Below are 12,712 nucleotides of genomic sequence, written 5' to 3'. Positions count from 1 at the left end.
CATGATATCATTAAAATGTTTTACCATTTCCATCAACCCAACTCTAAAATCAGAGCTCTTTTAGGGGAAATGGAGTTGTATGAGAACATTTCCTCAATTTCCCTTCCACCATTAGTATTGAGTTTGTCACTTTTCTTGTCTAACCTCTACTGGAATTTGGGATTTGAGAGAGGCTGAGATCCCAGGTGTGTTCTGTCCCCTGTCTGCCTACACAATTTCTTACATTTGTATTTTTTTGGTACTGGGAATCGAACTCGGGTCCTTGCACTTGCCAGGCAGGTGGCGGAACCACTGAGCTACATCCCTGGCCTCTTACATTTGTATTGAAGGAAATGAATAATCAAGTTCATGCAATGACAATATTGTGTTTTCGTACTCTTTGATAATACTGTTGGCTAGAAGCCATTAGTTTCCAAAATAATTTGACTAAAATACCAAGAGAAGACATAAAAAGAGGTGAAAAACAACTCACACCTCCCATTCAAAGGATGAAGAATACCAGTTACCTTTTATTGACATTGTTGTGTGTGCCAGGCTATCGCAAAAGTTTTCACAGGCAGGAGAAAAGGGACCAGTTTCCACATTTTGGAGGTGCAGAACTGAGCCCTGGAGAGAGTCGTTATTTTCCCAGTGTCCTGTAGCTAGTCAGTAAAGAAATTTAGAGGAGAGAAGAGTTATCTGATTCCAAGACCATGCCATGAGAAGGAGATATTGCTACATTAAGTAATTGTAGTCCACACCTCAAAGAGATTAATTTGGTATAAAATTCCCTTTGTTTGGTAAACCTTTCAAAGTTAAGTTGCTGGGTTTTCTGCCCATGCCTCTGGCAGTAGTTCTTCTGCTTTCTTTATACATGACTTTGTTTCAAAATGAACACAGATCTTCTTTCGACCTTCTTTTCTAATGTTCGCCTCATTTTCCTCCAAACGGGGCTTTTCAAAGACTTATGACAGATAGGTGGAGTTTCTGCCTCTAATTGCAGAGCAGTGGTTATTGGTGCCATAGAAACCCACAGCTCAGCTGGTCTGTCTCATTTTAATTTTCAATATTTTCCACTTTCCTCGCTTTCTCTGTGAATCACTGGGGTCTCTTAATATCTTACTTCCAGCCCCAAAGCAGAAGAGATTGTCTCTTAGAATTAAGTTTCCTATAGGAGCATAGATTGACAATGAGGTACTTAAAAAGAGCTGAGCTAACATACTTTACATAATTATGATATATGTATATGGCACCCCATAGCCTTTTTTAAAAAAATTGCTCAAGGCAAGATCTATCTAAAAGGAAAGAAAACTTACCATGTTGTAATCGTGTCAATAATGTCGTGAAAGCAGGAATTGTGGCTCCCTGAGAATGGGTTGCATTTCTTTAGATGCACAGGGGAAGTTGATTTCTCAAGACAATCCACAGGGGCGTCTTTGTTAAGCTGACAGCTTTGATGCGATTCCAAGATAGCTTAAATGGTTAGGGAGAGTTTCATTATGCAATTCTTTGTTGAGCAAGAGGTACCAGGGAATTTGCTCAACCAGTAACAGTTGAGATGAGTTACTGATCACTTGGCTAGCCAGATCTAGTTAGCCCCATGTCTGTGTAGGGCAGCATTCACTGAAAAATCTGTCTTCAATGCTTTCTCTGTGCCAGACTCATTTCCAAGGGCTGGCAGTACCAGTAAACAAATACATCATAAACCCCTGCCCTTGGGGAGCTTGTACTCTGATGTGAGCTAATTCCAAAAAGAAAACTTGGTAGTTTCTAAGAGTTACATAATTCGGAATTATCAGACATAGATTTATACATTAAACATCTTTCAAAAGGGCTTAGGCATTTGTCTCAGTGCATAACAGTATAGTCAACTATATTCTTGATGAATCATTTCTTCTTCATTGTTTTCCAGTCCCATGCTATTATGTATCTGTAAAGTTAGGAAATAGGATAAACTTTCTTCAAATAGTACACTCAATATGCTTTCACATGAAGTCAATTTGTTCAGGATTTAAAATAAAGGGGTTAATCTCTAACCCAGAGAACAAAACTCCCCACCATTTCTATAAAACGTTATTGACTCTCCAGAAGTTTCGAAAGTGTAGAGAAGACAATATAGGCAATATGTCTTTTAAGGGGCCTGGAAGTTGAAGAAATATTAATTCTGTTGCTTGAAAACACAACTGGCATACTATTGAAAAATGAGTCTACCCCATGATACCTGACTTTGTGAGATATCCTATACTTTACCTTTATTCTCACTGCAGTAAAGGGTATTATCTTTTTTCTTTCTACACTGTGAAATAGAGGCCTGGATTGGATGCTACTGACCAAAAGATGGAACAGATTATAGATGTTCTTTTAGAACACCATACTGACTGAGTCTGGATTTAAGCATTGGAGGTGTGGTTTAATGAAAAAGGACAGGAACTCTGTCTTGGTTCTGTATCAGCTGCAAACAGGGATTTCTGATGTGCCTACTCCAGTGTCCTCTTACATAAAACTAGGAGATGGGGTAGGTGGTTTCTGAAGTCCCTTGTGCTAACTCTACGTGATTCTACTCTGTAAATGTTCTTTTGAACTTGGGAACGTGAAGTGGTCCTATTTCCTCCCACTTGTTTGATGCCTTTGTCCATATTTACTGTCCTTTTAAGGGGTTGGAATTTTTATTAATGGCAATAATCCCTATATGCTTTATTAAAAAAAGATTCGAAAGTCAAATGACTCTCCCTTATCCAGTTGGATTTGTATTAAGCAACACACGTGTGATTGTGGAGAGAACAAGAGCAGTTTTTCATTACTTTTTACATAGGATTGTGGAGCATCTACTTATTCTTGAATATTTTAACTACTCAAAAAGAAAAAAAAACAAGTAAGCACTCTGAATTTTCCAGAATTCACAATTGAGTTCTTATATATGCAAGGTTGAAAAACCTAAGTCAGTTTTGCCAAGAGATGGTGCAATGAAGATTAGGACAAGGGGCTTAAAATATTTTAGGTATTTTAACAGATTATTCCTCAGGAACATTAACGTAAATGTCCTGTAAGTTAAAAGAAGCCAGACCAGGGGATCGTAAATAAATTCATGGTTATAGAGTACACACAGACCTGAGCATATGGTAAAGAGCTCCGTTTGGATGCATGCTTTGTTCATCTGCAGAGCTGAAAGTACTATTTTCATAGTCAAATAATGAAAAAAGTAACGATTTATTTGCTTTCCCCAAGTGCAATTGGGAAATACACAAGATCAAAATTCAGCCAGTTACTAAAGTGAGTCTGTCTCTTCCTTGAACTCCTTGTAGCAGACAAGTTCTCAGGCCCTTTGCCAGAGACACAGGAAGCAATGACGACAGAGCCAGGCAAGCCTAGACCCCACATGAGCCTCCTCTGTAATTTTGGATCATTCTGGAAAGTGGACCATCAGCTCTAATTACCTATGCGGGTAATCCTATGCACACCAGGCTACATTTCTCAACAGCTGTCTATGCCATGCCCCTAAAAACAGCTCAGACCTGCTCCACAGGGGCATTAATCCTGGCAGTTGAAGAGGGTGAACTCACTTTAGGCATACGTTTCTGTAAACAGATGAAAGATCCACAATAGACACAGCCCAACTGTTCACTGCTGCAAATTCTCTCCCTTTTATAACTCCACAAAGAAGCTCTACACTCGCGTTCACCTCAGCAGATTTTGGTCAGATAAATATCAATGAACTTCTAGGTCTCTTTACACCCTGCAAACTCAACCACTCAAACCCCAACCACCCCAACCACCATAACAGAATGAATTTCAGCCATCAGAAACGACTCCTGGCCATTTCTCAGAGCCATCAAACAAGTTGGAACAATTGAATCCAGCTTCCTTTGCCATTATCTTGATAGTTGAACTGTCGGTGGGGGTTGTATCTTCCCCACTAACCACACACCAAACTGAAAGACATGTAGGTGGCACGATAACCACTTTATAGACGGGAAAGCCAAAGTTAAAATCACTCACCCAGAATTACAGCTTGATCATGAGGCGTGATCACAAAATATGATGACTATTTAAATTTAAAAACTTTGATTGCAGTAAAAGGCTACATTGCCATTAATCTCCTCAAACTATTCACCCTCCCTGTGGATGCACTTATCCCGTATTCTTTCACTTCCTGAATTCCGAAAGGCTCCCTGTCTTTATTCGTGCTGCCATGGCTACCTGAATGTCCTCAAATGATTCAAAATGTCTGCCTTTCACGGTCATTTGACTTGGGGAGAGAAGCAAAAATTGCACGGTGCCAGATCTGGTGAATTAGGTAGATGAGGATACACCATAATAAATATTTTTATTGGACGGAAGTTGTCATAAATATTTTCAATGGATTCAAGACATCAAGGCAGCCGGGACAATACAATTAAAGACGCTCGTGTAGGAGAGCTTCCAGAACTGCTTCAGAAAGTGTGAACATGGATGGGACAAATGTTGTGTGAGGATTGGGAGTATTCTGAGGGGGTTAGGAGCACCGTGTTTTACTGAAATAATTTTTAAAAATTTAAACACATACACGCCACACTGTTGATCAGCTCTGGTGCATACACCTGGCCATTGAATCCTTTATTCTTTTATTCTACTACAACATCCATCAATAAAACTCACACAAAATATATTTTGTTTTCAACTGAGAATTTTGACCTGCCTTTTAGGTTCTAATTTACTTAAGTCTTGTGATAAGAATGCTAGTACTATGAAGAGTAATAATCACATTGTTACATCTGAGAGATTGCATGCTATAAAGATATAATGAGGTGACATAAATGATGTGAGAAATGTTTCATGAATATGCTTAAAATTAGTGATTTCTACTCAGTTAAAATTTATATGCATAGAAAATAGTTTATGTTTTTAATAATGGTGAAGTAAAAGCTGATGAGAAAAATGTATGAACTGTACTTTTCAATACATTCAAAAATAGATATTAAGTACTAGCCATATGCAGGCTACTTTTCCAGCAAAGGATATCTGCTCATTAGAATTCTTTGTTATGAAAGAAATAAATATTTTGTAGTTTCATCAAAGGGCATTATGTTGAGTAAGATAAAATTCTTAAGTAAATGATATTGAGAGTAGAGACAGACCCTAAAGAGTCTAATTATTCACTTGAATGTGAATAGTTGGCCTAAGTAGTTACATAATGATGTCGAGTGGGAATTGTGGGATGTGATGGCACTTGGTGGTTTCACAGATGAAGCAACAGAAGCCAAGTGAAGCTGTGTCTTTCTCGAAGCTTCTAAGGTGAGCTGAGTTGAAACTTAGGTTTTCAGATTGCCAGCCACTTGCTAGTTCCAGAAAACCTCAGGTTCTCTTGTAAAGGAAAAATGCCACTCTCTGGAAGCTTTGCAAAATGTATGCAGAAAAGTTAATTTGAAGTTGACCTCTGTGAAGGCTATGCTGTTGCAGAAAAGGCTTTGAATGTGCTCCCGAGGAATAGTCCTCTCTCTCTGTCTCTCTCTCTGTCTCTCTCTCTCTCTTAAAACCCCACAAGAAATAGAGTCACACTCACATTTTCCACTGAAAATTCATATCTTACATTGGCTGTACAAGGTGAAAAGAAGGAGACATTTCCTCATCTGTCTTAAGGATGTGCACATGAAGATTTCTCTCCTTGAGGTGAGGACATGCTGACAGTGAACCTTGAGCTGACTTCTGCTTAACAACATAGGTTTTACAATTTCTCAAGCAAGGAAACTGATCTATATCTTTACTTCTCAGTTCCTTACAACTCTACATTTCTTTAATTGCCTAATGTTACTTTATGTAGAGCCCAACTGCCTTTCCACCTTTACTGTATAATGATTGTTCACATGTAAAATATAGTCATCAAAAAACAGTTTATGGATGTGAAATGACTATTTTTTTTCTTAATAGAACTTAGTCTTTCAGTCACATGAACTTCTACTTTGGATATTCAGAGAATTTTATTTAACTCATCTTTCCTTTATGTTCAGATATTGAGCTTCCCACTAAACATTTTCTATTTAAAGTTTATTTACTATTAACCATAGTAACATTGATTCTTTATTCACAAGAGGAAGGGCTTATTTCCTCATTTTCATCATGGTTCCCAAAGTGCTTTTTTTGGATGATTTCATTTCTTCTTCCAAGAAGAAAGTTGGCTAACCTTCCTTTAAACGATATATCATACAGCAAGTGTTCTGATGTTTCATTTAGTCACAAATGAGAAACAGAATCTGTTACAACATGGCTTTCATTCTGTATGGAGAGCCATGTGGGTGGGAGTCAGCATTACATTAAAAAAAAAGACAAACACTCCTTTGTCCTTTTGTTCCAGATTCCAGAAGTCTGGGTTCCCGCCAAGATTTTAAAGTCATGTAATTTTTCTTCATTTCTCCTGATAGGAAAGAAATATACACAAAATTTTAGACTTGTTGAATGATACTTGTTCAGCTTGAGCTAGGACAACATTTTTATTTATTTTCATGTTAAATATCAACATTTCCAGCTTTCAAAAATTTCCTACGATCTGGTTCTTTATCCAGTGAAGAATGGAACTAAGAAATTAGAGAAGTTGTTTTAAAAAATACTGAGTATAGAAATGTTTAAAGTACTGAATATAAAAATATTTAGTGATGAGTAGTAGCAATTTAAAACCATTTTCTGTGGTTTTGATATTATGAGATTAAAGATGCTTTTACATTTTGCTGGACTTGGTGTTGTCATGTATTTTTCATTTTAAACATTCAAAATTCATTCAGGAAATATTTGCCTGTCTTCATTATAATTGGTATTCTGTATAAGAATTAATTTGAAAATGGCATCCATTTCTTTCAAAGTTTGAAATCATGCCTTAGACAATTTTCCATTATAAAAGTACCACATTATTATTAAAACTATTTAGAACATACAAAAAAGTTAAAACATGCTTATAATCCCATCTATACAAAATAATTGCCAATGTCTGGTATCTTTTCTTTTTTTAATAAAAATTTTCTCCCCTGTAGATATTTTAAAATATTTCTAAAATTACATTTCATATGCAAGTTTGCCATGTTTTAATATGTCATATATATCTTCTACAGTATTATTACTGTTCCAATAAGCAAAATTAAAATAACTTTTGTCAAAATGATTTCAGTTACTTTTATTACAAAATAATATTAAATGAAAATATGAGTCTCCTATAGTCTGCTCATTCTAACCATTTCCCTGCCTTCCATTTCCCTTATTCCCTAGAGACAATAAGGGAAAAGAAAAAAATGTGAGATAATGAAAAGATGAAAATAAAGTGTTTGTAGATGGGGAGGGGAGGAGGGGTGAAGGGAGGGCAGGGACAAGGGGAAAAAATGAGAACCAAGACCTGTCATGTAGAGGTACAGGATCCCAATGATGAATGTAACTGGACTGTATCCCTAAAATGTACTAATAAACTCAATTAAAGCTGAAAAAAAAAAGACCTCAAATATCCTTCAGATAGTAGCTAATAGGAAAATAGATCTTTTGCAAATGGGAAGGGTAAAGAGATAGAGGGAAGGAATAAAGGAGGAAGAGTTGAAAGAAGAATTGCGATGTGTTATGTATATGTACTGAGTCGTTATGAGGCATGTAATCATTATGTACCGCAAATATGTACTCATAAAAATAAAAATTTAAAAAGTCTATGCTTATACATGGTGTGATAAAAATATGGTAATAGTTAAATTTTAAAAATTTATTACAGTAAAAGACACAGCACCATTGTTATGATTTGGAAATAGAATGTGGGGCTTTTGGAAGGTGAATGGGTGGTGGGGGTGAATTCATCCTCTGTGAGTTTAGCTGCGCAATGTGCTGTTGAGAGGCGGGGCCTCCTCCTGACAGGGTGGTCGCTGCGGTGGGAATTAGAAGAGTATTCCTACCTCCCTGGCTCTCCCTGCGTGTTCTGCTTCCTGCCCGCCATGATGTGAGCGGCTTTGCTCCTGCCAGGCCCGTTCACCATGCCTTCTGTGTGAGAACCTGCCCACCTGTAGACTGAAACTTCTGAAAGCGAGCCAAAAGAAATAGCTCCTTGTTTGAGTTACTGCTGTTGAGACTTGTGCTTCAGGGATGAGGCAGTGATTGAGACACTTCAAATGCTCCCACTTGCTTCAAACGCACTTTCTTTATTGTCACTTTCATTTTTTTGGTCATTGTTGGTATATACATGTTTGTAGTACATAATGATAGTATTCATCATGGACATTTGGTCGTGTACATAATATATATAATATATGGTAATAATTTGTATATTCATTCCCTTCTCCTCCTTATTCCTCCTTCTATCTCTTAAACAGCTTTGGTACATATAACCATATATATATATATAAAACCATATATATATGTATATACACATATAACCATATAAATATGTGTGTGTATATATATATATATATGCATATAACCATATAAACTAATCTATCTATCTATCTATCTATCTATCTATCTATCTATCAGTCCTTTGTCCAGGGAATAGCTGGCAAATTTTTTCCAATTCTGTCGCGTGTTTCTTCACTCTGTTAGTTATTTGCTTTGCTGTGCAGGAGCTATTTATTTTGATGTAATCTCATTTGTTGATTCTTGGTATTATTTTATGTGCAACTAGGATTCTGTTCCCAACATCCTCGCCTACATTAATCTATCTCTATCTATCTATCTATCTATCTATCTATCAGTCCTTTGTCCAGGGAATAGCTGGCAAATTTTTTCCAATTCTGTCGGTTGTTTCTTCACTCTGTTAGTTATTTGCTTTGCTGTGCAGGAGCTATTTATTTTGATGTAATCTCATTTGTTGATTCTTGGTATTATTTTATGTGCAACTAGGATTCTGTTCCCAACATCCTCGCCTACACCTATGTCTTAAGGAGTTTTGCCTATTTTATCTTCCAATAGATAATGTGTTTCTGTTGCCATAGTTAGATCTTTGATACATTTTTTATTTCAGTTTACTACACAGTGACAGATATAAGTTTCACTTCAATCTTCTGCATGTGGATAGCTAGTTTTCCCAGCATCACTTTTTGAAGAGGCCACCTTTCCTCCAGTGAAAGCTTTTGGTCCCATTGTCAAAGATCAGGTAGTTGTGTGTGCCTGGAGTTGTCGTGTATCCTCTATTCTGTTTCATTGACCCTCAGTCTTTTTTTTTTCTTTGCCAATACCATGATATTTTTATCACTATAGCTTTGTAGTATAACTTGAAGTCTGGAATTGCAGTGATTCCTCCTTCCTCTTGTTGCCCAGGATTGCTTTTGCTATTCTAGTTCTCTTCAGGGTCCATATGAATTTTGGAATCATTTTCTCTAGTTCTGTGAGGAATGCTATCAGTATTTTGATTGGGATTGCACTAAATCTATTTAACAGTTTTGGAAGTATGGTCATTTTTACTATATTGATTCTGCCTATCCAGGAACAAAGGATATCTTTCCATTTTCTGTTGTCCTCTTTGATCTTCTTTTTCAGAGTACTGTAGTTTTTATTGTGGCGGTCTTTCATGGCCTTGGTTAGGATAATTCCTAAGAATTTAATTTTTCCTGGTCCTATTGTGAATGATACTGTTTCCCAAAATTCTTCCTCAGTCAGTTTATTATTAGTGTACAGGATGCTATTAATTTTTGCGTTTACTTTCTATCCTGCTATACAACAAATGTGGTTATTAATTAGAGGAGTTTGTTATAGTTTATTTCTAGATGACCCTGCAAAGCCTCTGACACTCAGAGGTGGGGCTTTAGGATGGTGTTTGTATCACAGGGGTGTGGTAATCATCAGTGGAGTAGTCCACTGATGAGTTCGTAGCTAAAATATGATGTTGGGAATTGAAGCCTGGTTCGAAGTCTTGGGTCACTGGTGGCATGGCCTAGAAGGGCCTCTCTCCCTCCCTCTTTCTTGATCCCTCTCTCTGCTTCCTGGCTGCTGTACCATGCATGAGCTTCCTCTGCCATGTCTCCCCTGCCATACCTCCCAGCCTTGGAACCGGATGAAACTATAGATTGAAATGTCTACAAAATGTGAGCCAAAATAAACTTTTTCTCCATTAAGTTGTGGGTGTCAGGTATTATGTCACTGCAACAAGAAATAACTAGGACAGATTTTGGTACCAGAGAACTAGGGTAATTGTTGTAATGTTACCTGACTATGTGGGTCAGAAGCCTTTGAAACTTTTGTAGGTGGAGTTTAGAAAGGTTTAGAGATGTCAGTTGGATAAGCAGCCCCAGAATGCTGTAAAACAAGGTGATGGAGGCTTCTAGCCAGCACTCAGAAGACCAGATATTGACAGTAATGCAGTCAGTAAAGGTCAGGCTCAAGAGGACTGAATTGGGAACAAGTACTCCATTGGCAGTTGAACTCCAGGCCTTTTATGTTATGCTCTGGAAGAAAGTTTGTCTATAACGTGCTACTGTTTTGAGATACTGCAGTAGCTACAAGTAAAATCTGAAAGAAAAATCACTATAGAATAACTTTCTATAGTAAAATCTGAAAAAAAAAATCACTAGCTGGCAGAAGAAATTTCAAGGAAATCTAATGTTGAAGTGGAGGCATGGCTACTCTTGGGGATTTTAGCTAGCTCTACTTTGAGAATGAAGGGCTTTTAAAAAGTTTGACTTTCACCAGAAAGGAAGCTCTGGGAAAGTTGAGGCTGCAAAGAAGGAGCAGAGGAAAGCTTGGCTGCTGAAAAGATTAGCATTAAAAAGAAATCAAATACTTTGGAATAGATAACAGGAAAAATACCCTTAAAGTGCAAGGAAACAAGGTTCCATCCTGTGTAGTCTCAAAATTGCAAAGGTGAAAGACTTTGCTTTGAGAAGAGAGTTCAGGACATCATGTTTTCAGAATGGAGACTGCCATGTTCATTGGGATTTAGTTCATAGTGCCCAGCCAATTGGCACTGGACCCCTCCAGCCAAGATAGAAGGAAGCCTGGCTACTGTTCCAGGTGTTGGCTGACCTTGTCATTCACGTGGTGTTGGTTTTAGGCACACACAGAAAACAAGAATTGTGGGGTCAGGGAGCCTTCCACCCAGGTTTCAGAAGAAGGCCTAGGGGGCCAGGCAGTGTGTCCATGGGAGGGCAGTGTGTGAAGCTGTGAGGGTGACCAAAAGTGGCACAAATCTTCACTGCAACAGAGTAGGTTTTCTAGCTTCCACTAACTGGCCTCTGGGCCTTCCATCTTCAGATCCTCAATACGGACAAGCTTGAGACATTGCCGTGGGCTCTAGACCACTGGCTGGAGTCAAGCAGGACACTGCCTTGGACTCTAAGCCTTTAGCTGGACTTGTGTGGGCACTGTGGGATCCAGGCCCTTGTGGGATCCTTTGGACCTCTAGTGTATGGTTAATCTCTTGCACTCCTTTGCATTTGACTTTTTGGTAATTACCTTAAAATAACCCTATAAACTATGTGTCCTATAATGAATGTGTTCCCTTGCTAAAACCCTGACCACAACAAACATCTTTTATCTTTTCTTTGTTAATATCTACTTGTGTTATATTAAAATAAAAAGATTAAAATAATAATTATTTAAATCTTTTTATTGCTGAATAGTTTTCCATTGTGTGACTATACCAACTTTTGTTTATCCATTTACCATTTGGGAGACATTTGAGATACTTCCAATTTGGGGTTATAATGAGTTTTTTTTTGTACCAGGGATTGAACTCAGGACCCTGTACATTCAAGGTAGGTGGTGGCACCACTGAGCTAAATCCCCGGCCCTTATAATGAGTAATTTGCACATAAATATTCACATACAAGTATTCATTTATCCTGGGTAAATACTTTCTATATATTGCCCAGCCTATAATGAGCATATGTTTAACTAGTATATATGTTTGATAAGCATACTGTCTTGGTCATTTTCCTTGCTACTGAGAAAAAAAAACATACAAATACCTAAAGGTTGTGCACTTTAAGACCCCAGAAGTTTTAAGTAATGGATGCTGGTCCCACAGCCACGATTCCTTCTCTTGTTCCTCTGTTCCACCCTAACTTGTATCCCATAGTGTACAGTAGCTACATTGGTTGTGGTCGAATTTGTTTACTCAATCCCTCATTGGGGTTATTTAGAGGAAACTCATTTTCTTGCATGTGGCTTGTAATTCTTCCTACACCCCTAGCTGAAGTTGGGTGGCTTATGATATGTTTAATTCATTATTTTTTCATGCTTCTAATTCTTTTCTTTGTTGTACCATACTGTTTTCTGCTGTCATCAGATGGTTAGCTGAAAAACCTATCTCACTTATAAGTTTGCCTGTCTGAAAAAAAAAAGGCTCACTGCTTACTCTCAAGATAAAATGCAACTATAATAAGTGACATGATTTATGATCCTGGACAGGCTACCCTTTCCTGATAAATAGGTGCAGATTTCTCTAATTAAAACCCAAGAACTGTCAGCCTCCTTTAACTTTGTACACATATGGCTGTGATGTTTGTGATCTGCTAGTCCTTGAACAGGCACTTATGGCTTATCTAAGAAGATGGCCTATTGCTCACCTGTGGTACAAGGGAAAGGAGTTGTTCTGCTGCCAGAAGGCCCAGCTGCTCCCAGTGTCTGTAGACTGTTTTCAAAATAGGAGTTGGTATGACTCACAGAAATTACCCACTTAGGAAAAAAATAGTGCAGCAGGCTGGGACTATCACCTGTACAGAACAGCATGCGAGGACTTTCCCTATCCATTCTAGTTACAATGGAACACTCAAAATGATTTCTAACAAGATATATTATTTCTGGG

General features: G+C 37.7%; 1 long non-coding RNA gene across 1 annotated transcript; it reads right to left on the bottom strand.

Annotated features, from left to right (window-relative positions):
- Positions 1 to 529: 529 nt before the first annotated feature.
- LOC104851419 lies at positions 530 to 4,100 on the bottom strand. The gene is made up of 3 exons (XR_777220.2): positions 3,976 to 4,100; positions 1,296 to 1,452; positions 530 to 641 (listed from the first exon to the last, which is right to left on the bottom strand). It is a non-coding gene; the product is annotated as an uncharacterized LOC104851419 (long non-coding RNA).
- Positions 4,101 to 12,712: the final 8,612 nt, after the last annotated feature.

The sequence above is a fragment of the Fukomys damarensis genome, unplaced genomic scaffold, assembly GCF_012274545.1.
Source record: "Fukomys damarensis isolate Sample0158 unplaced genomic scaffold, DMR_v1.0_HiC HiC_scaffold_24, whole genome shotgun sequence".
Classification (NCBI taxonomy): domain Eukaryota; kingdom Metazoa; phylum Chordata; class Mammalia; order Rodentia; family Bathyergidae; genus Fukomys; species Fukomys damarensis.
The sequence above is the reverse complement of the archived record's forward strand: the minus strand, read 5'-3'. Positions and strand labels throughout refer to the sequence as shown.